At 38.1% G+C, this 23,555-nt stretch overlaps 1 protein-coding gene and 1 pseudogene across 5 annotated transcripts in view; one reads left to right on the top strand and one right to left on the bottom strand.

The window, feature by feature from the left end:
* Znf280c (zinc finger protein 280C) overlaps positions 1 to 7,461 on the bottom strand; it is a 75,166-nt gene extending 67,705 nt beyond the window's left edge. For all 5 annotated transcript variants that reach the window (XM_013077889.3, XM_021240555.2, XM_087199836.1 and 2 more), the window contains exon 1: positions 7,294 to 7,461. The gene's annotated coding sequence lies outside the window, so the exon portion shown is untranslated. The remainder of the gene's footprint in view (positions 1 to 7,293) is intronic.
* LOC101699278 (small ribosomal subunit protein eS8-like) lies at positions 7,422 to 17,432 on the top strand (annotated as a pseudogene).
* Positions 17,433 to 23,555: the final 6,123 nt, after the last annotated feature.

The raw sequence follows: 23,555 nt of genomic DNA, 5'->3' as shown, positions 1-23,555 counted from the left end.
ATGTCTTTCCTTACACCAACACTGCCTTGGTTACTGTAGCTTTAGAAGTCTTAAAATTGGGTGCTAAACGTCTTCCAACACTGTTTTTGTTTTTGTTTTTAACTTTTCTAGGTCCTTTGTACTCCTACATAACTTTTAAATTTCAATATCCAATTCTTCATTTATAGCAAGTATACACAGACCTGAATTTTTATATATACCTTGTGTTTTCTAATCCTGTTAAATTCAAGTACAAGTTCTAGGGACTCCTAGAGATTTCTTAGTATTTTCTCTGTAGATGATCATTTCATCTACATATAAAGATTTTGCTTCTGCCCTGCCAATCCTATCCTAGTTGTGTCATTTTATTGCCAGACTATTTTGGTGGGGACTAGGTTTCAAAGTTTAATGGACAGATAAAGAGTAAACATATCTGCCCTTGTTCCCCACCTTAAGGAGAGGGCATTGTATCTTCTCCATTTATATAAGGCATTCTCGCTGGAGATGTGGAGTACATGTCTTTGATCTGATGAGAAGTTTCTGTTCTACTTCTAGTCTCCTGATAGCTTTTGCCATGAACAGCTGTGGAATTTAGTCCAGTGCTTTTTCTCCGACTAGTGACAGGATCATATGGCTTTCTCCTTTCCTCTGTTTAAATGATGACTTTTGGGGGTGGATCTTCCAGTGCTGGACCAACACTGCCATCCCTATAACAAAACCACTTTCTACATCCTGCCAGATCTGACTTCCAATAGTTTGTTTTGTTAAACAAATTTCTATCTATGTTCATACTCTTTTCTTCTATTATCTTTGTCCAGTTTTAGGATTAGCACAATGTTGAGTTCCTAAAATGAGGGGAGAAGTGTTCCTTCTTTTTTCTGCTTTAATTGTTTGATATAATTTATCAGTTAAAATGTATATGAGCCTGCTGTTGTCATATAGGTAGGTTTTTAAGCTAGGAATATACTTTCTTTAATAGGTGCTATTCAAATTTTATATTTCCTCCAGAGTTAGTTTCATTAATTTGTCTTCCAAGGTACTTCTTAGAAGTTGTCAAATTTATTTCAAAAAAGATTTTTGTAATATGCTTTCTATATCCTTTTAAATTCTGTAAAATCTGTGGTAATGTCTCCTAGATCTTGATATTGTAATTTAAAAAATGTATAACTGATATTGTGTAACAGGAAGAAAAGGTCTAAAAGAGCAGGGGAATTGGGAGGGGTAGGGGAAGGGAAAAAAGGGAAAAGGAAAAGTATAAAAAGGAAAAAAATGGAAACAAGGTCTTTGCAAATAGGGAAGGGTGGAGCTGGTGAAGAGGGGAGGGCAAGGGAAGGGGAAAACAATAAGAACCAAGATACTCATGTAAAGGTACAAGATCCCAATGATGAATATAACTATTTTATACCAAAAATGTACCAATAAACTTAATGGGAAAAAAAATAAATGGGTAAATTGAGCTTTGTGCCATGCAGCACATGCCTATCATCTCAGCTACTTCGGAGGTTGAATGAAGAGGACTCAAGTTCCAGCCAAGCCTGGGGAACTTAGCAAGACTCCATCTTAAAATATAAGTAAATAAATAAATAAGGGGTTGTGAGGTAGTTCAGTGTTAGAGCACTTGCTTAGCATGTGAGAGCCCCTGGATTAAATCCCTAGTACTGCAAAATAAAAAATAAAAAGGGTGAATTGTATCTCAACAAAGCTATTAAGAAAACAAGCTGGTAAAATATAAGCCTGTTAGTGACGGAATCACCCTGTGAGGAAAGAGCCAACAAAGAGAATAGTAACACTGTAAGATTCTGGGGGTAGAAAAAGGGAAGAGGTAGAGGGGAGACAATTCAAGTCTTGATGACACCATTTGAACACCTGACACTAATCATGCTTGAAGTAAATTATCCACTAAAAGGTTTCAGTTAAGAGAGAAAATAATTGTTTATTTTTCGTTTAATCTACTCCAAGCTAGATTTCTGGCACTTTATTAAAAAATAAAGTCATCAATGGATTATCCCAACATTTTTCAAACCATAGGTAACAGACCTCTGGGAATAGAGATAAACCAAGAGAGCTCTTTAACAATATTTCAGGATTTTTGTTTTGCTATTTAGAAAAAAAACTCTAACAAGCAAACTCTGGGGTTAGCATCTCATAACTAAGTTAGGCTGGCCACATAATTTCAATAATAGGTATAAAGTGTGGGCATGAAAAACACTAGCGACTGTTTCAGCAAAATATATTATTCATTCAACATATTAAAGTTGACTCAAATGTCATTAGTTTTATAGTTTCACTTGTTTGTTTTATGGTTGTGTTAAGAACACTGAGAATATTTTAAACATTTTAAGTATGGGTGTCTGAAAATGTTATAACAGGAGTTAACTGGCACAGTATTCAAATCCAAGGCACAACAGTTTATACACAACGGCAAACCTATGGCACTTGTATTAAGACAAAAGATGCTAAGGTATGAGTTGTTTTTTCTAAATTAAAACCTCAGTATTCAGGTTTAATTGCAGTGTTGACACTTTGTGATAAATAAGTGGGTTTTGGATTGCAGTTTGAACATTCATCTCTAAAGCGTTCACCATCACTGGTTTATACCTTGGTTTCTTCAGACAATTTCATTGGCATCTAAGCAATTCAAACTCCCAAACCAGGTTTTGGGGAACAAATCACATAAAACTTAGGAAGAAAATACATAGTCATCATCCTTTTTCTGTCCAAAAAATTTTGCACTGTGCAAATTAATTTTTTTTTTTTTTTGGTACCGGGGATCGATCTCAGGTCCTTGCGCTTGCACAGCAGGAGGCGAAACCACTGAGCTAAATCCCCGGCCCCTGTGCAAATTAATTTTGAAAGCCTAAACAAATGAAATACAGATGCATTTTGATAAGATATTTCTTTAATGACTTTACTATTTTCCTCATTTATGTTTTCATTTTTTGTCTGTTTTTACACTTCACCTATTTGATGAAAACAGCTAGTTTACAATAGGATTCAAAGTTCCTTACCATACATAATACTTGTGAAGTTTCTTATATTTTAAAACATTTTATTTTGTGTTCATTTTTGGGATGTAGCATTATAATACAATTTCCTTTCTGCAAAATAATTTTATATTATATTCTGGCTAAAGACTGTCTCTAGGAATACTTTTTTCCCTTTTCTGGTGGCACTCCCTAGTACCAAACCCAGTGGTACTCTACTGCTAAGCTACATCTCTGGCACATTTTATTTTTTTATTTTGAGACGAGGTCTTGCTAAATTACCCAGACCGGCCTTCAACTTGTGATCCTCCTGCTTCAGCCTACGGAGTCACTGGGATTATACCATGTGCTGCCACCATGCCCAGCAGAAGTATACTTTTATCACTATTTACACGTAAAAGATACACAGTTTGGGAAAAAGACGAATGCATAATTGCTCGACTTTCAAAGCCAGTCTATATAGTAAATATATAATTTTCATAAGATATTCTACAATAATTAATTGCTAAAGTAATCCCAGGAAATATGTATTTATTATTAATTCATATTTTATAGGAGTAAAAATTATCTACAAGAGAAAATGTCAAGTAAATGTCATGGTGGGAACACTGAAAATAGAGGCAGAAAATCTGGGAATTTTGGGTCTACCACTTCTGGCTGCCAAACCTACAGAATCTTAATCAACCTTTTGGAGTCTTAGTTTTATCTGTAAAGTGAAAACAGCAATACCTTGCTTGCAGCACTACTGAAAAGTGCCAGAAATTCATCCACAGTACTTTGGAGTACTTTGCTCAACTTTTTTACCTGAAATCATACCACAAGGCATGAGTACAAGCAGTAAAAAGAAAATTCTAAAATAAAAGTATATTAGACATTAACATACATACTTTTAATGAAAATAATTCTAAAACAAAACACCTAGTAAGAGTGGCACTGGCTTATATTTCTGCAATATATTTTTAGTATCCGTCTTAATATAACTAGATTCTCTTAGTTTCTAAAATGAATTTTCACTTTTCTAAGTATGAAGTATGCCGTATCTAAATTCTTACAAATATCTAATAGTTTTCACCATTCCTTTATTATGTAAATTATTTGTAAAAGAACTTAAAAAGGTAAGAAATAAAATGGTCTATTCAACCTGGACGATACATAGTGATGACTGGTTTTCCTGATATTCTGCGGGTAAACAGAGATATTCCTTAAAAAAAAAACTGCTGTGCAGAGAATGAATTTTAAAAGTCTAGGTACACATTTTTATTTAAATTAATGAGCAAATCAAATTTTCTTGAATCATTATTTACCCTGAGGTTTCAGGTCATGTGTTAGTCTTACAATATGTAAGAGTTTGTATCTCTCAGATAAGCTACAACCTCTGAAGGGTTAAAAATACCTGACTGAAAATCAAATATTTTTCAAAGTCCTTCTCTGAATATTTTTCAGTTATACGTCTATTAGTGAATATACATGAATAAATATTTCTGGTCTTTAAAAAGTTACTTTTAAATAATATTTTCAATATAAACTTCCAATATTCTATCATTTTAAAAAACTATAAACCAGGCATGGTGGCATAAGCCTCAATCTCAGCACTCTGGGAGGCTGAGGCAGAAGTATCTCTAGCCTGGGAATTTAGAAACTGTCTCAAAATATAAAAAAGGGCTGAAGCTGTGCATGGTGGCTTACACCTGTAATCCCAACATTTGGGAGGCTAAGGCAGGAGGATTGCCACAAGTTTGAGGCCAGCCTGGGCTACATAGTGAGTTCAAGGCCAGCCTGAACTACATAGTGAGACCCTGTCTCAATAAACAAACAAAGAAACAAAAAAAGGGGGCTGAGGATGTAGCTCAGTATGAAGGTCTTGGGTTTGATCTCCAGAACTGCCAAAAAAGAGATGTAGCTCAGTGGGAAGGACCTGGATTCAATGAGGAAACAGAGGGACTATAGATTTTCTTTTCAAGTGTAAATATGTTAAGATTATTTCTAGTTACCAAAATTCCGATTCCATTTGGAAATTCCCAGGGCCAGGGATTTAGCTCAGTGGTTCCACCACCTGCCTCGAAAGCACAAAGTACCGAGTTCGATCCCTGGTACCAAAAAAAAAAAAGAAACACCATTTGGAAATTCCCCTGCTCAATTAGAAGAATTGAGCAGCAAAAACATTCTTAATGGGCTGGGTGTAGGCCAGAGACAGAGCACTTGCGTAGCATGTGCCAGGTTCTATGCTCCATCCTCAGCCCTGGGGAAAAAAAGAAAAAATCGTGGTTCAGTTCTCAATGTCCTCCTGAAAAAGGAAAACAAGTGGGAAAGAAGGGTATATAGCTCTATACAGTACATCCCTTTCCCTTTCCTCTCCCCTAATGAAAGACAATTAGGGCCGGGGATTTAGCTCAGTGGTTCTGGTGACTGCCTCACAAGCACAAGGTCCCGAGTTCAATCCCTGATACCAAAAAAAAAAAAAAAAAAAGGACAGTGCAGAGTTGTAAAACGCTGGACTGAAAAAAGCAGACTGGACTATAAAATCTGACTGGCGAAAATAAGTTGGACAGGAAAAACTGAGATTTGAATTTCAACATCAGAATTTTTTCAATGGGTTATTCTTCAACTTTTCAACATGGTTAGAAATAACAGTATTTAAATATTAAAAAGTTGAAAAAAATGTCAAAAATATAAAGGAGAGGAGAAATGAGTATCTCTTAAAAAAATGTTAGGTGAATTGCCTTGCTTACTCTTCTCCACCACCTCACTCCCATAAAAATTAGGGCATAAACTAGGTGTGATGATGCCTGTCTGTAAACCCAGCAATCATGGAAGCTGAGGCAGGAGGACTGCAAGTCTGAGCCCAGCCTGGGTAACTGAGCAAGACTCTGTCTCAAAGGGGGGTGGGGGGTAGGGTTCTAGTACTGCCAAAAAAAAAAAAAAAATCTTAGCCACTTGGTAAAGTCCTCCCCTTGAGGCGATTCCTCATCCTCAAAACAATTCTATCAACACCCCACAGGCCACCTCAAAAGGGGTAATATCAATGTAATAAGCAAATGCAATGCATAATTATAACGCAATTTGTACTGATATTATAGCACCAAAAGTACACAGATCCAATTTAATTTTATGGGCAAGCCAGTGTCTTCATAGGCTCAGTGAAGTTTCTGCTTAAGGAGACACTTTGAGTTTGCACTGTAACCCCTAAAAAAGGACACCTCACAAAAGCTAAGGACACTTGTGTAGTTTAAAACTCTACTTCTAGGTTTGAAATTTATGTTTAATGGCACTAAAAGACATTAAAACTCATAGGCCTAAACAGAAAAAAAATAAAGCGAAAAATTGATGTTCACAGATTAAAAAAAAAAAACCCACCAAATTCTTTCAAACAAAGAGAATCCCTTAGATGAGGGTCTCCTATGCTTGTGGAAACTCGTTCACTTGATAATGTCCTCAGATATCTCCTTAAAAAGCATTAAAACTTGAGGTAAGTTGACAGTACTTCTTCCATCTTTAGAGCAGGTTTCCTGAAAAAAACCTCAGAATGAGATAATTTTTTCCATCTCGTTAAGAAAAACCGGCAGAGCTCACTTAGAAAAATCACGCATCTAACTCCACGTTTCTCTTCAGGGCTCTTACCGTAGTTGAGACAATAACGGAATGGAGCACGATTTCTGACACAGAAGGGCAGTCCCTTTGGCAACAAAAAAGGTGTGATCACAGAATTATTGGGAACCCTGGTTGGGGGAGGGGGAACCTGGAAAGAACTGAGGGACAGCGAGAGCCCAGACGCCTCAAAGTTCCGAGCCCCCCCATCACTCCCCGGACTGAAGGGACTTGGGGGTGGGCGGGTCTCCATCGAACACCGGCCGCAAACGTACAAAAGACCAAAGGGAGTTGTCTTCAGAAAGAAAAGCCAAAACCAAGCTGGGGACAGAGTCACAGGCCTCGGGAGAATAGGACGAGGAGGCGGTGGCGGCGGTGGCGGCGGTGGTGGCGGCGGCGGTGGCGGGCCGCGCGGCCCAGGACCGCGAGGTAGCTGCCCTCGCGACCGCGGCCCGCCTTGAGCGGCCAAACCTCGCCGCCAAGCAGCTACCTTTCCGAGAGCCCTCCCCCTCTCCCCCTCTCCCCCTCCGGAGCCGACGCAAGATGGTGGCCCACCCGCCGCCTTGCCGCCAAGTCCATTCCCCTCCCCCGCGCCCCAGTGGATCCCGGCGACCCACGCGGGCATCAAGACCCTTTGCCCGCTCTCCTCAGAGCCAGGCGGCCACAGTCGCCCTGACGGCCACGAGGGAGAGCCGCTGCCTGTATACTCGCGGCACAGGCAGAAGCAGAAGCGGGAGCCGCTTACCGAGAGCAGAGCACGTCGGCCTGACTGGGTCTCAGAGGAGGAGGAGGAGAAAGAGGAAAGGGAGGAGCGCGAAAATACTAGGCGACCGCTGAAGAAACAACAGCGGTCACAGAGATTTCCAGCGCGGAATGAGCGCCTCAGCGAGGGTAGAGTATTTAACCACGCGAGTTGCCTCATGGGTAGTCGCCGGCTCCGCCTCTGCACATCCGGGCAACTCTTCTAACGGACCGCGGGTCGCGATTGCAAACATGTGCACTGCTTTACACACGCTCGAAGGCAATGGCGCTGGGCTTGTAGGCTCTGGGACAGGGGCTTGGGGCAAGGGGGAGGGGCAAACTGGGATGCCAATCTCACCAGGGAACCTGTCTTCCAACTTGTATCTGACCACATGGAAAGGCGAATTTTGAGTCCTATGCGAAAGGTCTAGAGGCACCAGTTTTGTTTGTTTTTTTAAATCCCATTTGACAATTTCTCACTTTTTAAACCAAATATATGGAATATGAATCAAGTTATTTAATTGGTTAATTTCACCAGGTTTATTTTAAATATTTGGTTTTGCTTGTCTTTATTATTCCTAATTCTCTCATTTGATTGCCAATAACAAGTTTAAGAAAAAATACATTAACAAAGCTAGGCGTGGTGGTGCACACTTATAATCCCAGCACTCAGGAGACTGAGGCAGGAGGAGCGCCTCGAGTTCGAGGCCAGGCTGGGCTACACAGTGAGTTCAGGGCTAGCCTGACCCTGTCTCAACAAAACAAAACAAAACACAGCCGGGATTGGTGGCACATGCCTGTAATACCAGCACTCTAGGAGGCTGAGGTGGGAAGATTGCAAAGTATAGCCCAACCTGGGCAGTTTAGCAATTCAGGAAGACCCTGTGGGGGGGGGAGGAAAGTGCTCGGGATCACTCTGGCCTCACAGTTGGACAATGTTTGATTGAATACAGTATAAAGTACAGAAGTGTGCTTTATAATGATATAAAATGGCCTGAAGACAACGGAAAGCTTTTAAAGTCATTGAGTAACTCCTGCACAGACTGAGGGCATTTTCAAGAATCTAGCTTTCTCCATGCAAGGCATTACTACCTACTCCCTCTCCCCTAGTGAAACCTACATCTTACACCAAGCTACATCCTGGCCCTTATTTGTTCATTCATTTATTCATTCATTCTTTTATGACAGGGTCTGGCTAAATTGCTAAATAGCCCTGTCTTGGCTAGAACTTCCATCCTCCTGCCTCAACCTCATACAATGCTGGAATTACAGGTGTACACCTCCATGTGCGGTGCATTTTCGAGTTTAAAATCCAGAAAAACATTTTCCCTTTGTAAATCAGTATATGAGAGGATGAACCCCAAAGTTTAACCACACAAATGACACATGATATTTTAAAAGGAAAGAAAATCCACAAAACTTCACTTAAAGGCAGCCAAGTAGCTATTAACTGTTATAATCCCTTGCATGATCCTTCCGTGTGATTTTTCTCCACTCCAAATCCAAAAGAACAGAAAGTGGTGATAAGCACAACATTTATGCAAATACACAGTAGCAATGATCACCCAAAGATGTGAAATAAAAGACAAAAGCGGTTCCCTGGCAGCCACTGTACTGTCTGCAGTCCCTACACCTGCTCAACAGCACTATGCATTTCCTCATATTTCAGTTGCAAACACCAAGAAAAACCGTCCAACCATATACAAGAGGGGACCAAAACCAATATTTAAAGAAATAAAATGTAAAGAAAAAAATCAAAAAAATATAAAGGAGTCCTCAAGTTTTAACATAAAGCACAATACTGACCCAGGTGTGGTGACACCCCTGTCAACACTTGGGGAGTCAGAGGCAGGAGGATTGAAAGTTCAAGCCTAGCCTGGGCCATTCAGAGACTTAGCAAGACTCTGTCTTAAAATAAAAAATAAAAAAGGGCTGGGGATGTAACACAGTTCTAAAAAAGAAAAGAAAAAGGAAACAGAAAAAAACACTTGCCAAAATGCTCTTTTTCACAGACATTTTCTCAACATTATGCTTTTGTAAAGAATGTTTCCTCTTCTAGTTCTCTCATGAGGTCTATGGCACCAGTGGTTCACTTCTTAAGAGCCACCCAGACTTCACAGTGTGGCTTATTCCATGACAGATATTTCCTATTGAACTGGCTTCTTATTTCGCATCTCTGCAGCCATTTGCTTCAGTCCCTAAAAATAAGCTGTACTGAAAAAGACAGAGAAAAATCAAAATGACAAAACATGGAAAGTTGAACGTTCCAAAATCAGACAGGCTGATAAGAAAGCAGACTCACCATCTCCGTTGCAACAGGAAAGAATTTATACTAATGAATCAGCAGATCACGTGTTTCTGTCTTTGGCTCATAAAAATGGCAACTCTCCAATCCTCCTGTCATATCTTTTGCTGCAGGTGGGAAATTTGGCAACTCTACAACCTGCTCGCCATCCCTTCAGCAATGGCAGAAATTTCAAACTAATCTACAGCCCCACACCTCAGACACCATAAAAGCCCAAGGACTCCCACTGCCTGTCTCCAGCCAACCCAGACCTATTTGCATGCCCCTAGTCATAAAATTGCTCACAAATGCTCTTGGTGAATAATAGGGTCATAAGCCTACACATCCAAACTAAAATTAGGAAGGGAGAGGGTCAATTTGCCTCAGCAGAATGGCCAGAAAACACATTATTATTATTATTATTATTATTATTATTATTATTATTATTTTTGGTACCGGGGATTGAACTCGGGTCCTTGCGCTTGCACAGCAGGGGGCGAAACCACTGAGCTAAATCCCCGGCCCTAGAAAACACTTATAACACTAAAATTTCGATCTAACTTTCGTTCAAAAAATATAACTGTTGGCCAGGGATGTAGCTCAGTGGCTCCATGCCTGCCTAGCAAGCGCAAAGTCCTGAGTTCAAGAAAAATAAATAAATAAATAAATAAATAAATAATATATATATATATTATATATAAATATATATTAGCAAGTATAATACATATTAGCAAATTTTCTGTCAAATAACAACAACAAAACAAAAAATGGAAGGAAAGAAGGAAGGAGGGATGGAAGGAAAAAGAAAGAAAGAAAGAAAGAAAGAAAGAAAGAAAGAAAGAAAGAAAGAAAGAAGTCCGCAGTCTACATGAGAAGCCAAATCATAATGAAAAGAATGTCTGGTGACAATGGAATTAGCACATGGGAAGTTAGACGTTTTGACTACTTTATTTTTTTTAAGACAAGATCATGCTTTGTAGTTGAGTCTGGCCTTGAATTGTGTAGCCCAGGCTGTCCACAAACTCAGCAATCCTCCTGCCTCAGTCTCCCAAGTTCTGGGGTTACAGGCAGGTGCCACCACATCTAGCATCATGACTATTCTTTTTTTATTTTCCATTTAGTTTATTGGTACATTTTAGATATACAATACAGTTACATTCATCACTGGGATCTTGTACCCTCACATTATGTATCTTCATTCTTATTTTTTCCCCATTCCCCTGCCCACCCTTCCCTATTTACAAAGACATTGTTTCCATTTTCTCCTTTTCTCATATTTTTTCTTTTCCCTTCTTTCCTTTCCTCTTCCCCTCACACTTCACCTATTACTTTAGATCTTTTCTTCCTATTTCACAATATCGATTACACATTTTGATTCTTATTTACACTTTTAGTTTTTCACACCAGAGAAACTATTCGGTATTTACACGTGTGTCCTATTTATTTCACTTAAGAGAATGGCCTCAGGCTGGGGATTTAGTTCAATGGTTCTGCCACTTGCTTTGCAAGCACAAGTACCTGAGCTCAATCCCCGGTACCAAAAAAAAAAAAAAAAAAAAAAAAAGAGTATGACCTCAATGTGGATCCACTTAGCTTTAAATGTCTCTAGTTTCTCATTCTTTATGGCTGAGTAGTGCTCCCTTTTATTAAAAAAAACACATCTTCTTTATCCAGTCTCCAGTTGACGGGCAATTGGGCTGTTTCCAAGTTTTAGCTATTACGAACTGTGTAGCTATAAACGTGGGTGCACATATATCACTGTGGTATGATGCTTTTAATTCTTTGGGGAAGATACCCAGGAGAGGAATAGCTGGGTCAAATGGGACCTCTAATCCTAGTTTTTTGAGGTATTTCCATACTGATTTCCCCACTGGTTGCACCAGTCTGCACTCCCACCAACAATGGAGAAGGGTTACTTTCTCCCCACACCCCTGCCAGCATTTGTTATTGGTTGATTTCATGATAGCAGCCATTCTTTCTGGGGTGAGGTGGAATCTCAGTGTTGTTTTCATCTGCATCTCTCGCATGACCAGTGATGTTGAACATTTTTTCATATGTTTATTCGCTGCATTTACTTCTTTGTCTGAGAAATGTCTATTCATTTCAGATGCCCATTTTTGAATTGGGTCTCTATATTTGGGGGTTCTGATTTTTTTGAGTTCGTTATATATTCTAGATAGTAGACCTTTGGCCTCATGACTATTCTTAAAACTCCTCCCTATGCTTCTAGAAAACCATTCTTGGTTCTCTTAACTTTCCATGTATGCTCATTTTTCCCAGAATTCCATTATATATACCTTTTCCTTTATAGCTTTTGGAGGGCGACTATGAACATTGAGATAAAATAGCTGGGGGTGGAGGGTGGCTGCACACCTGCAATCTCAGCATTCTAGGAGACTGAGACAGGAGATCACAAGTTCAAACCCAACCTGGTCAACTTTGAGACTTAGAAAGACTTGTATCAAAATAAAAAATAAAGAAGGCTTGGGAATGTAACTCAATGTTATGGCCCTGGGTTAAATCTGCAGTACTGAAAAAATAAAAAATAAAAGAGATAAGATCACTAAATGTTACGGTTTGGTCTAGATGTCCTCCAAAGCCTCATGGGGTCATAGGTAGGTTTTTCAGAGGTAGCTGAATCTAGAGTGTGTGATGCTGGGGTTAAGGGTATGTGATTACTAAACCAGTACTCTGATTGGTTTGGCACCGCCCTAATCCAGGTAGTCTAGCTAAGATAAAAGGTGCAGAAAGACACTCTTAGGGTTCCCTTGTTGCTTTCCTACCTTTGCCTGCCATGAACTGTTTCTCAGCTGTGCCCCCTGCCTTGGAGCCAGCTGATTATGGACTGAAACCTCTACAAACTGTGGGCTAAATAAACCTTTCCCTCTTTAACTTTGAGTGTCGGGTATTTTGTCTCAGCAACAAGAAAAGTAACTAACATGACACCATTTAAAATTATACAATAGCATTATTTTCATATGTATTGACAATTATATTATTACAATTGTATTATTATATTATGTACCATAATCATCATGATCTATTTTCAGAACATTTACACTATCCCCCAAAGAAACCCTCTAGCTTATGAATATGAACTCCCAATTCTTCCTACCCTCGATCCCCACCAGTAATTAATTAATTTTGTGTATCTATGGATTTAACATCAAACATAAAGAGGATCATACAATATGTAGTTTTTGTGTCTGATTTATTTCACAAGACATGTATTTTTTTTAAACCCTTTTTTATTAGTAGATATTTGCAATACATAGTGATTACATTCAGTTTGGGAGTTTGATAGATATGCAAATCACATCTTGATTAGTTGTATTTCCCCTATCCCTTCAGACCTCCCTGTTTTTTCCTTCCCCAAATCACCTCTACAGAGTCTACCTCCTTGTTTCTTAACATGGCTCTTTATTTTGCTCTTTAGATTATTTCTATTTGGGGGTCTTTCATGTTAGAGAAATCATGTAGTATTTAACATTTTGTGACTGACATATTTCATGTAGCATTATGGTCTCAAGATCTATTCATTTAAAAAAAAAAAAAGGGTTCAAATTTATCCTTCTCCATGGCTGAGTAGTACTTCATTGTGTATATATACCACATTTTCTTTATCCATTCATCTGTTGATGGGCATATAGATCACTTCCATGATTTAGCTATTATGAATTGTGCTGCTATAAACATGGGTATGTACGTATTACTGTAGTATGATGACTTTAGCTCTTTTGGAATGATACCCAGGAGAACCATAGGTGGGTCAAAATGGAATTTCTATTTTCAGATTTTGAGAAACCTTCATACTTATTTCCAAAGTTGTTTTACTAATTTACATTCCCACTGATAGTATAAGAGGGTTCCTTTTTCCCCACCGGATTTGTTGCTTTTTTGAGTCCTGGATAATGACCATTCTTACTGGAGTAAGGTGGAATCTCAGTGTTGTTTTGATTTGCATTCTCCAATAGCCAGTGATACTGAACATTTTCTAAAAATGTATTTATTAGCCATTTATACATCTTCTTCTATGAAGTGACTATTTCTTTCGGTTGCCCATGTTTTGGTTGGGTCTTTTATTTGTGGTGGTCTAATTTTTTGAGTTCTTTACAGATTTTAAGTATTAATCCTCTGTCTGAGGAGTAGCTGGTGAAAAAATTTTTCCCATTCTCTAGGTTATCTCTGCACTCTGTTGGTTGTTTCCTTTGCTGTGCAAAAGCTGTTTAATTTGGTATAATTCCATTTGTTGATTCTTAATATTATTTATGCAATGGAGCTCCTGTTCAGGAACTGTAACTTTAAGAGTTTTACCAATTTTTTCTTCCAGCATATTCAATGTTTTTTTATGCATAGGTTTTTTGATCCATTTTTTAAAAATTTAGTACATGGTAAGAGATAGAGATCAAGATTTATTCTTCTGCCTGTGGATATCCAGTTTTTCCAGTACCTTTTGTTAAAGAGATTATCTTTTCTCTATCTTATATTATTGGCCCCTTTGTCAAAAATCAGATAGTGGGCCAGGGATTTAGTTCAGTGGTTCCGGCACCTGCCTCGCAAGTGCAAGGTCCTGAGTTCAATCCCCGGTATCAAAAAAAAAAAAAAAATCAGATAGCTTTAGCATCCTCTATTCTAGTCCATTGATCAATGTCTCTCTTTGTGCCAGTACTAGGCTGTTTCTACTACTGTGGCTTTGTAGTATAACTTGAAGTCTGGGGATTGTAATGCCTCCTGCCTTGCTCTTGTTGCCCAGGATTGCTTTGGCTATTCTGGGGCACTTTTGGTTTGATACAAATTTTAGATTTTTTTGCAGTTCTATGAAAAAGCTGATGGTATTTTAATGAGTATTGCATTAAATCTACATATCTTTTTTTGTAATATGACAAGGCATAATTTTTGAGGTAGAGTCTTCCATGTTGTAGCATGTATCAGTGTATCAGCCTCTTTGTGGCTGCATAATAGTCCATTGCAGAAATATATAACTTTTTGTTCATTCAATCTTCAGTTGATGGACATTTGGGTTGCTTCCTGTTTTTTGCTATTATAAATAATGTAACCATGAATATTGCTGTATAAGATTTTAAAACCAGTTTTATTGAGATATAGTTCAAAGTCCATACAATTTGCATGTGTATAGGGCACAATGCAATGTTTTTTTGTATATCCCCAAATACGTATGACCATTATCATAATCCATTTTAGAATACTTTCATTACCCCAAAAGGAAACCCTGTACACATTAGCTACCGTACTCCTACTCACCCCAACCCACTCACCCCCAGCTACCTTTCAGACCTATTCAGCCACAAGTCTACCTTTTGTCTGTGTAGATTTTTCTGTTCTGGACACTTTATGTAAATGAAGTATATAATATTTTATCTTTTTTGACTGGTTTCCTCTAGTATAATGTTTTCAAAGTTCATCTATGTTGGAGCAGTGCATATTTCCTATTTATAGCTGAATGATATTCATTATGTAGATTTAAGACATTTTGTTTATCCACTTGTTAGTTGATGGACATTTGTGTTGCTTCAATATTTTGGCTATTATGAATATTTGTGTACATATTTGTATATTCAGGGGATTCAGTCTAAGGCTGACTGGCTCCAAGGCAGGACATCATGGTAGAAGGGCTTGGCAGAGGGATGCTGTTCCCCTCATGATGTCTGGCAAGCAGAGCAGGGGGACAGCACCAGTGAGAAAGAAGCTGGAGACCAGATATGGTGTCCAAGGTCATGCCTCTATGATCCACCCAGATACACCAAGAAGTTTGGGAGCTGCCAAGCCTATCAAGTTGACAATTAACCTTAACCATCATGGAAGTGTAAATATTGGATCATATAATAACTCCATAATTAACTTTTTGATAGACTATCAAATTTTTCCATAGTGATTATACCACTTTCTCATTCCTTCTGGAGTTATTATGATTCCAATTTCTCCACCACCTCACTAATACTTGAACTTTTCCATTTTTATCTGTTTGTTTATAGCCATCCTATAACCTTCTTGTGGTTTTGATTTGCATTTTCAAATGACTAATGTTGTTGAGCATCCTTTCATTTGCTTATTGGCCATAATTGTACATAATCTTTTGGTTTCTATCCAAATACTTTGTTGATTTTAAAAATAGGCTTTATGATTTTAGAGAAGTATTTGGTTTACCGAGAAGTTTAGCAGAAGGTATGGAAATTTCCTGTATACCCTCCACCCTGCTACATAGCTGTCCCTATTATCAAAATTCCCTACCAAACTGGTACATTCATCACAACTGATGAACCTACACTAACACATTATTGTCCCCAAACTATAGTTTACATTAGACTTCACTTTTGGTGTACATCTTGTGGGGCTGGACACATTTATAATGACACATATCCACTATTATAGTATTATAGAGAGTAGTTACACTAAAAAATCCTTTATGTTCTACCTATTCATTCCTCCCTCCCCCTTAGCTCTTGACAATCACTGGACTTTACTGTCTCCATGGTGTTGCCTTTTCCAAAATGTCATGTGGTTGGAATCCTATAGATGTAGTCTTTTCATGCTGCGTTCTTTTACTTAGTAAAATACGTTTAAGGCTCCTCCATGCCCTTTCATGGCTTAATGGGTTCATTTCTTTTCAGTACTGAATAATATTTCCATTGTCTGGATGTACCACAGATTATTTATCCATTCATCTACTGAAGTATATTTTGGTTGCTTTTAAGTTTTGGCAATTAAAGTTTCTATAAACAACCACACGCAGGTTTTTATGTGGATATAGGTTTTCAACCCCTTTGAGTAAATGCCAAGGAACATTTATGCTGAATTATATGGCAAGGGTATTTTAATTTTGTATGAAACTGCCATATTGTCTTCAAAAGTGGCTATACTATAGTCTTTGAATGAGAGTTCATTTTACTTTAGAACTTTTGCTGATTTTCTAATTGCAGTTTATCTTTCTATTGTTAAATTGAAAGGATTCATTATACATTCTAGATACTAGGCCCTTATGGATATATGACTGGAAAATATTTTTTCCTGTCCTGGGAGTTGTCTTTGCACTAACTTGTTGGTTCCTTTTGATGCACAAATGTTTGGTTTTAATGAAATCCAATGTACATTTTTTTGTTACTTGTGTTTCAGGTGCTGTTAGTCAGCTGTCCACCACTATGACAAAATACCTGAGATAAAGAACTGATGAGCTCTTTCCAGCCAGTGCTGAGAGAAAGGCATCTCTGGGGACAACTGGCACAAGTGCCACAAAAACCAGGGCAAAAGAAAGCCTTACCACAAAAAATGGAAGTATGAGTTGGGACTCCTGCTTCCAACACTAAGATTGGCCCCTGCCACATACATACAGTCTGAGGAGGCAACAGGAAGTACTGTGCCCTGAGGCTAGATGTGGGAAATTTCTCCTGGGGCTCTGTGTGTTGTACTCAAAAAACAAGGATCATTAATGTTGTCTACAATGCAACCAATAATGAGCTGGTCTGCAGTAAAACTCTAGTGAAGAACTGCTTTGTGTTCATTGACAGCACACTGTACCGACAGTGATACTAATCCAACTATGCACTGTCCCTAGGCCATAAGAAGGGGCTAAGATTACTCCTGAGGAGAAAGAGATTTTACACAAAAAATGATAAAAAAAAATTCAAAAGAAATATGACGAAAGGAAAAAGAATGCTAAAATTAGCAGTCTTCTGGAGGAGCAGTTTCAGCAGGGCAAGCTTCTCACCTGCATTGCATCAAGACCAGGCTAGCGTGGCTGAGTAGATGGCTATGTGCTAGAAGGCAAGGAGCTGGAATTCTGTCTGAGGAAAATTCAGGCCTGGAAAGGCAAAAAGTCCTCCCTCCTGGCTTACTTCATGTAATAAAAGTGTTTATTGTTATAAAAAAAGAAGTTTTAAGTAGAAATGATTTATTTTGGGTTATGGTTTTAGAGGTTTCAGTCTGTGGTTGTTTGGCCCTGTTGCCTTTGGGGCTGTGGTGAGGCAGCACATCATGGCAGAAGTGTGTGGCAGAGGAAATTCTTCACCTTTTGGTGGCCAGGAAGAAAAAGAGGAGAGAGGAAGAGACCAAGGTTCCAAAATTCTCTTCAAGGATATATCCTCAATAATCCCATTTCCTTCCATTAGGCACCATCTTCTAAAGTTCCCTCCCCTCCCAGTAGCACCACATGCTGATGACTAAGCCTTTAACACATAGCCTTTGGTGGACTTTCTTTTTCCCCAGTGGCCAAGTAAAAGTGAAGATGAGGTAGAGATTGGCTCTGCAGAGTGAACTTGGGTTTAGTAAACAGAAAAAGAGGGAGAGAGGAAAGATAAAGGTGCATGCTGTGTCTGGGAAATGCAGCATGGACTATCACAGAAAGTTAAGATAGCCTGGTGAACTTTTAAGATTCAAACTATAACAGGTGTCATATCTAAGAAGCTGTTGCTAATCCAAGGTCACAAACATTAACTGATTTTTTTCTAAGAGTTTCATAGTTTTAGATTTTATATTTAGGCCTTTGATTATTTTGAGTTAATATTTGCATATAGTGTGATATATGGGGTCAATTTCATTCTTTGGCATGTGAATCTGCGGTTGTCCTAGCCCCATTCTCTAAGAAGAGTATTCTTTCTCCATTGAATGGTCTTGGCACCTTTGTTGAAATCAATTGAGTGTAAATATGAGGATCTATTTCTGGACTCCCAGTTCTATTCCATTGATCTATGTTTATCCTTGTGCCAGTACCATGCTCTCTTGATTACTATAGGTTTCTAGAAATATTTGAAATTGGGAAGTAAGAATCTTCCAATGCTATTAATATTTTTTTGGTTCTTTAGAGTGTCTTCCATTGGAACTTTAGGATTAGCTTGTCCATTTCTGAACAAAAATAGACAGTTGGAATTTTTACTGAGATTGCATTTATTCCATCAATCAATTGGGGTACCATCTTAAAAAATTTAGTTTTCTAACCCATAAAACCAGGTTATCTATCCATTTATTTAACTTGCATTGAGTATTTTTAGTGTGTGCTAACAAGGGATATCACTCTGTGGTTTTCTTTTTTCCTTTTTTTTTTTTTTTTTTGGTAAGGGAGATCAAACTCACTCAGGACCTTGTGCTTGCAAGGCAGGTGTGGTACCACTGAGCCAAATCCCTGGCCTTTTTTTTTCTTTTTAATTGACAAGTATGATATATTTATACAGGTATACATTATGGAATGTTTAAGTTAAACACATTAACATATTCATCACCTTATATACTTATTTTTTTTTGTTTTGTGGTGAGAGTATGGTTGTCTTAGGCATTTCCCTTATTGCTGGGATATAATATATGACACCTACAACTTAATGGAGGATGGGTTTATTTTAGCTCGTGGTTTCAGTCTATGATCAGTTGGCTCCAAGGAAGAAACAGGATGGCACAGGGGCATGGAGAGGTAAAGATGCTCAGCTCATGGCAGCCATGAAGCATAGAGGGAAGGGAGAAATCAGGAACAAGAATGAATCCTTCCAGGTCATGTCTCCAATGACCTATCTCCAACTAGGCTATTCATGATGTCTCCAGAGAGTGATGATGGGAATGTGTAATGCAGTCTATGTTCTTTTTTTTCCTGGTACTGGGGATCAAACTCAGGAGCTTGTGCTTGCCAGGCAGGCGCTGGCACCACTGAGCTAAATCCCTGGCCTGCAATGCAGTCTAAACTGGACAGTTTTGGCTATTAAGTTTCAGTTAAATATACTGGCAAAATGGAGGAAATGGTGATTATAATTAGCCATATATTTTCCATCTTTTTCTTGTATGCCAAATCAGGACATATTGAATTATCATTGTTTTAATAATGCTGTACCAGGGCCGGGGGTGTAGCTCAGGGACACTGCATCTGCCTGATAAGCGCAAGGTCCTGAGTTCCATCCCTGGTATCGGAAAAAAAATGTTCTACCATAAGGATACTTATTATAATAAATTATGTGTTAGCCAATATTCTATCAACCATAATCACCTGTTGGTTCATTAACTCAACAAATATGGGTTGGTATTAGGTGCTTGGAATATATATTCCAATGTACTATACTGTGCTGAATGTACTGTATCACTGAATAAAACTGTTAATGACTCTTCTGTGGTTTTTACAGTTTAGGGGGCTATTGAGGAGCTGGTGCATGAGTCAATAATAATGAAAGGTTGTATGAGTCAAAAATAATGAAGCCCATTATCATACTGAAGATGATGTTGTCAAGCTGTAAGCAGAAACTTAGATATTTAAGTGCACACCTTAAAAACAGGATAAATGATTAAAATAATTGTCACTGAGGCCTAGATGGATATTATATACCTCCAGGTGTGATGCCGTGGGAAGGACACAAAAACACAACATCACATATATGATCTGGCCAGATTTGTGTATATTGAATCTAATCAAGAAATCAGACAAACCTCCAAATACTTAATAATCTGTAAACAAGGATTGCATAATTCAAAAACATGGTCAGCTGTGTATGGTGATAAAGACCTTTAATCCCAGTTATTCGGTAGGCTGAGGTAGAAGGTTTGCAAATTCAAGACCAGCCTGGGCAATTTACTAAGACCTTTCCTCAAAAAAAACAAAAAAAAACAAAAATAGAAAGGGACTGGGATATAAGTCAGTGGTAGAGTGCATTCCTAGCACACGTAAGGCCCTGAGTTCAATTCCCAGCACTGCAAAAAAAAAAAAAAAGTTCTGAAATAACAACAGAAATAACAATAAATCAATGCTTGGTATTAAAAATTGATCATTGTGAATTTTAGTACCTATTGTGTCTTTACATATTTAATTTTTCCTGTATTTATGCCTGTGCCTTGTTAGTTTCAAAGACTAATTTTCAACAAACTTGAATATGTAGATGAATTTCCTAATATTAACAGTTAAATTATTCAGCAACAACTATATCCTCTAATGATATGGAAAAGTTTTAGATAACTTAATAGATTGAATATTAAGGTAATTGTAGAAGCAAAATAAGTAATGTGTTCTTTTAAGATTTGTTTTTCCCATAACTCCTTTTTTAAGGTGAGGATTATCTGACTCTAAGGGGTAACTTCATTAACCTAACAAAGTTACCATGCCAGGGTGAATTTACATGTTTATGGCCTATCTTGTGTCTGTGACTTGTAAATAGGAACTGGAATTGTATTTACATATCAAGGACCACTAGGGATGAGATAATGGCTAAAAAGCATACAAAAAGGGAAATGCTGAACAAAGGGGATGTGGATACTGACCAGATGGGTTTCTGGCATTCCTGCCCGCTTGGGAGAAGAAATTTTATTATTTTATCCAAATTCTGTGTCTCTGTGTATTTCTTTCTGAGATTTCTGTAACACTAGGAATCAAGAATCAACCTTTCTAGAAAATTTCAAAACTTTTAATCAATTTCATACATATGTTCATATATATGGGGGGGATTGTTGGCCAGAGGTACCTACGAGTTGGATATGCAGAGATAAGGAAATTTTGGACCCACAGGCTCAAAACCTCCCAGAATGCATGGTTAAAGATTAAAGATATCCTACAGGGCCACAAGTCCAAGTAGGATCAAAACACATTGCCTTAAGGAATGAATGCTCTGGCCCTCTCCTCCCCATACACTGATTTATCACATAGATTGAACCTAAGATTAATCATGTAACAGACTAATCTGACCTTTCCCTGTCCTTCCTGGTTCTATCAATAAAAGCCACAGAAGCTTCAGTTTGGGGCTGTCTTTATGAGACTCTCTTACTCTGAGGGTTCTCAGTTAAGCGCAGTCTCTCTGGGCCTTCTTGGAGTTTGAATTGGACATCAACTCCAAGTAATCACTCATCTTTGAGCCGAGCAACAGTTGTGAACTCCGAAATATGTACACTCACAAATAATTATTTTTGTCGATAAATATTGTGCATACCAAGAAACTATTGTTTTTGGATTTTTAAATTTAGTTCTTAGTATATTTTTTGAATATTAAAGAAAATACAAGTTCATTACAGGAAACTTTGACTGTATAGCAAAGTTTAAAGAAGATGAAAACCATATATGATGCCACCACTCAGAGGCATCATGGTTAAATTTTATTTTCTTCAATTTCAATTCTTTTTTCTCCCTTTTCCACAATTAAGGCTAGACTGTATACACAAATTTACATTTTGCCTTTTTCAGTTAATGTTATGAACATCTAAGAGTTGGTTTTTTAGACATAATTTTTCACTCTTTATTTTCAAGAACTCTTAATTTTCACAAAGAACAATTATGTATATTTTTGTATCCGGAGCAGATGTCTTAGCCTAGTTATCTAGAAAACAGAGTCTGAACACACTTGAGGACCAGTATTTTATTGGTATGTACAGTATCAGGACATTTAGAGAAATGAGGCAGAGGGCAAAGCTTAAGTACTAATGCTTTCATTAATTCACTACATTCAATGACTTTATTCTCAGTAAAGAGGAAACAGAGTAATTTTATTTTATTTTTTAATTGTTTTGGTGCCGGGAATTGAACTCAGGACCTTGTGCTTGTGAGGCAGGCGGTGGCACCACTGAGCTAAATCCCCAGCCCAACAGAGTAATTTTATAGTGTGAAAGGACTTCTCTGTAGACAAACTCAATACAAGGTGTAAAGATATACATAAGATTGTGAATTGGGTGATTTAGGTATAAACTATCATTAGTCTTTTGACACTGAGACAAAAATCCAATGGCCTGGCTCCAACTTGTCCAAGTTATTACAGGACAGCACAAGAAACAACTTTCTTCCAGAGTAAGATGACAATTGTGGTGTTGGGAAGAAAGAGTGGGAGGAAAGGCAGGAGGAGAAAGGAGGGAATGAGGATGAGAGAGTTAGAAGGGAGGGGGCGAGATGAAAAAGGATGGAAAGGAAGGGAGAATTATCCAAGGCCTGAAAAAAGTCAATGCAGCTGGGGACGTAGCTCAGTGGTACAGCACTTGCTCAGCACGCCCAGCTGAGGGCCCTGAGTTCAATCTCCAGCACCACACACAAAAAAGTTAACATTATTCCTCTAGTTCTATCTCTGGTTTCTTTCTTGGCCTGAATTTGGGCTGAGCCTAATGCCTAAGGTAGGTGTTAGCCATGTATTTATCAGCTATAATGTTCCTAAGGCCAGAGAGGTTTGAGGCAGATCACATAGGAATATCTATTTGGCTGCCCAGGGAATTTTATTTACTTATTTATTTAGAGACAGGCTCTTGCTATGTAGTCCAGGCTGGCCTTGAACTCACTATGTAGCCTTGAACTTGCGGTGATCCTCCTGCCTCAACCTCCTGAGTGCTGGTATCACAGGCATGCACCATCACACCTGACCCCAGGCAACTTTATGAAATAGGCTGATAGGTTATCTGTGTTTGTAACTTACTATACTTATCATAAAACTTGCATAATATTTTTTCTGCCCCACATTTTCTTATCAGTGCATATTCATTATACCGATTAATGGGTTTCATTTTGGCAGATTTGTACCTGCACAGAATATACTTTAATCTTCCCCGACTTCTCTCTTGCCCCACCCTCCCTTCTAGTTTCACATTTTTTGGAAGGGGTTTCAATGAGTATAACGCATTTTTTTCCACATTGCATTTTATTTCTATTTTTAAATTTATTTTATTGGTACACTTTTGATATATATTTGTAATGATCACATTCATCACAGGGAATTTGTACTTGTACATGATATATCTTGATTTTTCTTTTTTTCCCCATTCCTCTCCTCTCCCTTCAACTCTTCTTCCTCTTTTTATTTACAAAAGCTTTGTTTCCATTTTTTCTCCTATTCTTTTTTTCCCTTTTCCTTTCCTTCCCTTCCCCCTCCTCCCTCCCTTGTTCCCCTTCACATTTGAACATCTTCTTCCTACTTTCCTATATCTATCATCCATTTTGGTCCTTGTTTACTCTTTTGGTTTCTCACACCAGAAAAACAATGTGATATTTAAACATGTATGTCTCATTTATTTCATTTCAGAGTATGATCTCAAGGTGC

This window comes from Heterocephalus glaber, unplaced genomic scaffold (genome assembly GCF_053883595.1).
Source record: "Heterocephalus glaber isolate CG9 unplaced genomic scaffold, H.glaber_assembly_v1.0 deba00001729, whole genome shotgun sequence".
NCBI classification, from domain to species: domain Eukaryota; kingdom Metazoa; phylum Chordata; class Mammalia; order Rodentia; family Bathyergidae; genus Heterocephalus; species Heterocephalus glaber.
The sequence above is the reverse complement of the archived record's forward strand: the minus strand, read 5'-3'. Positions and strand labels throughout refer to the sequence as shown.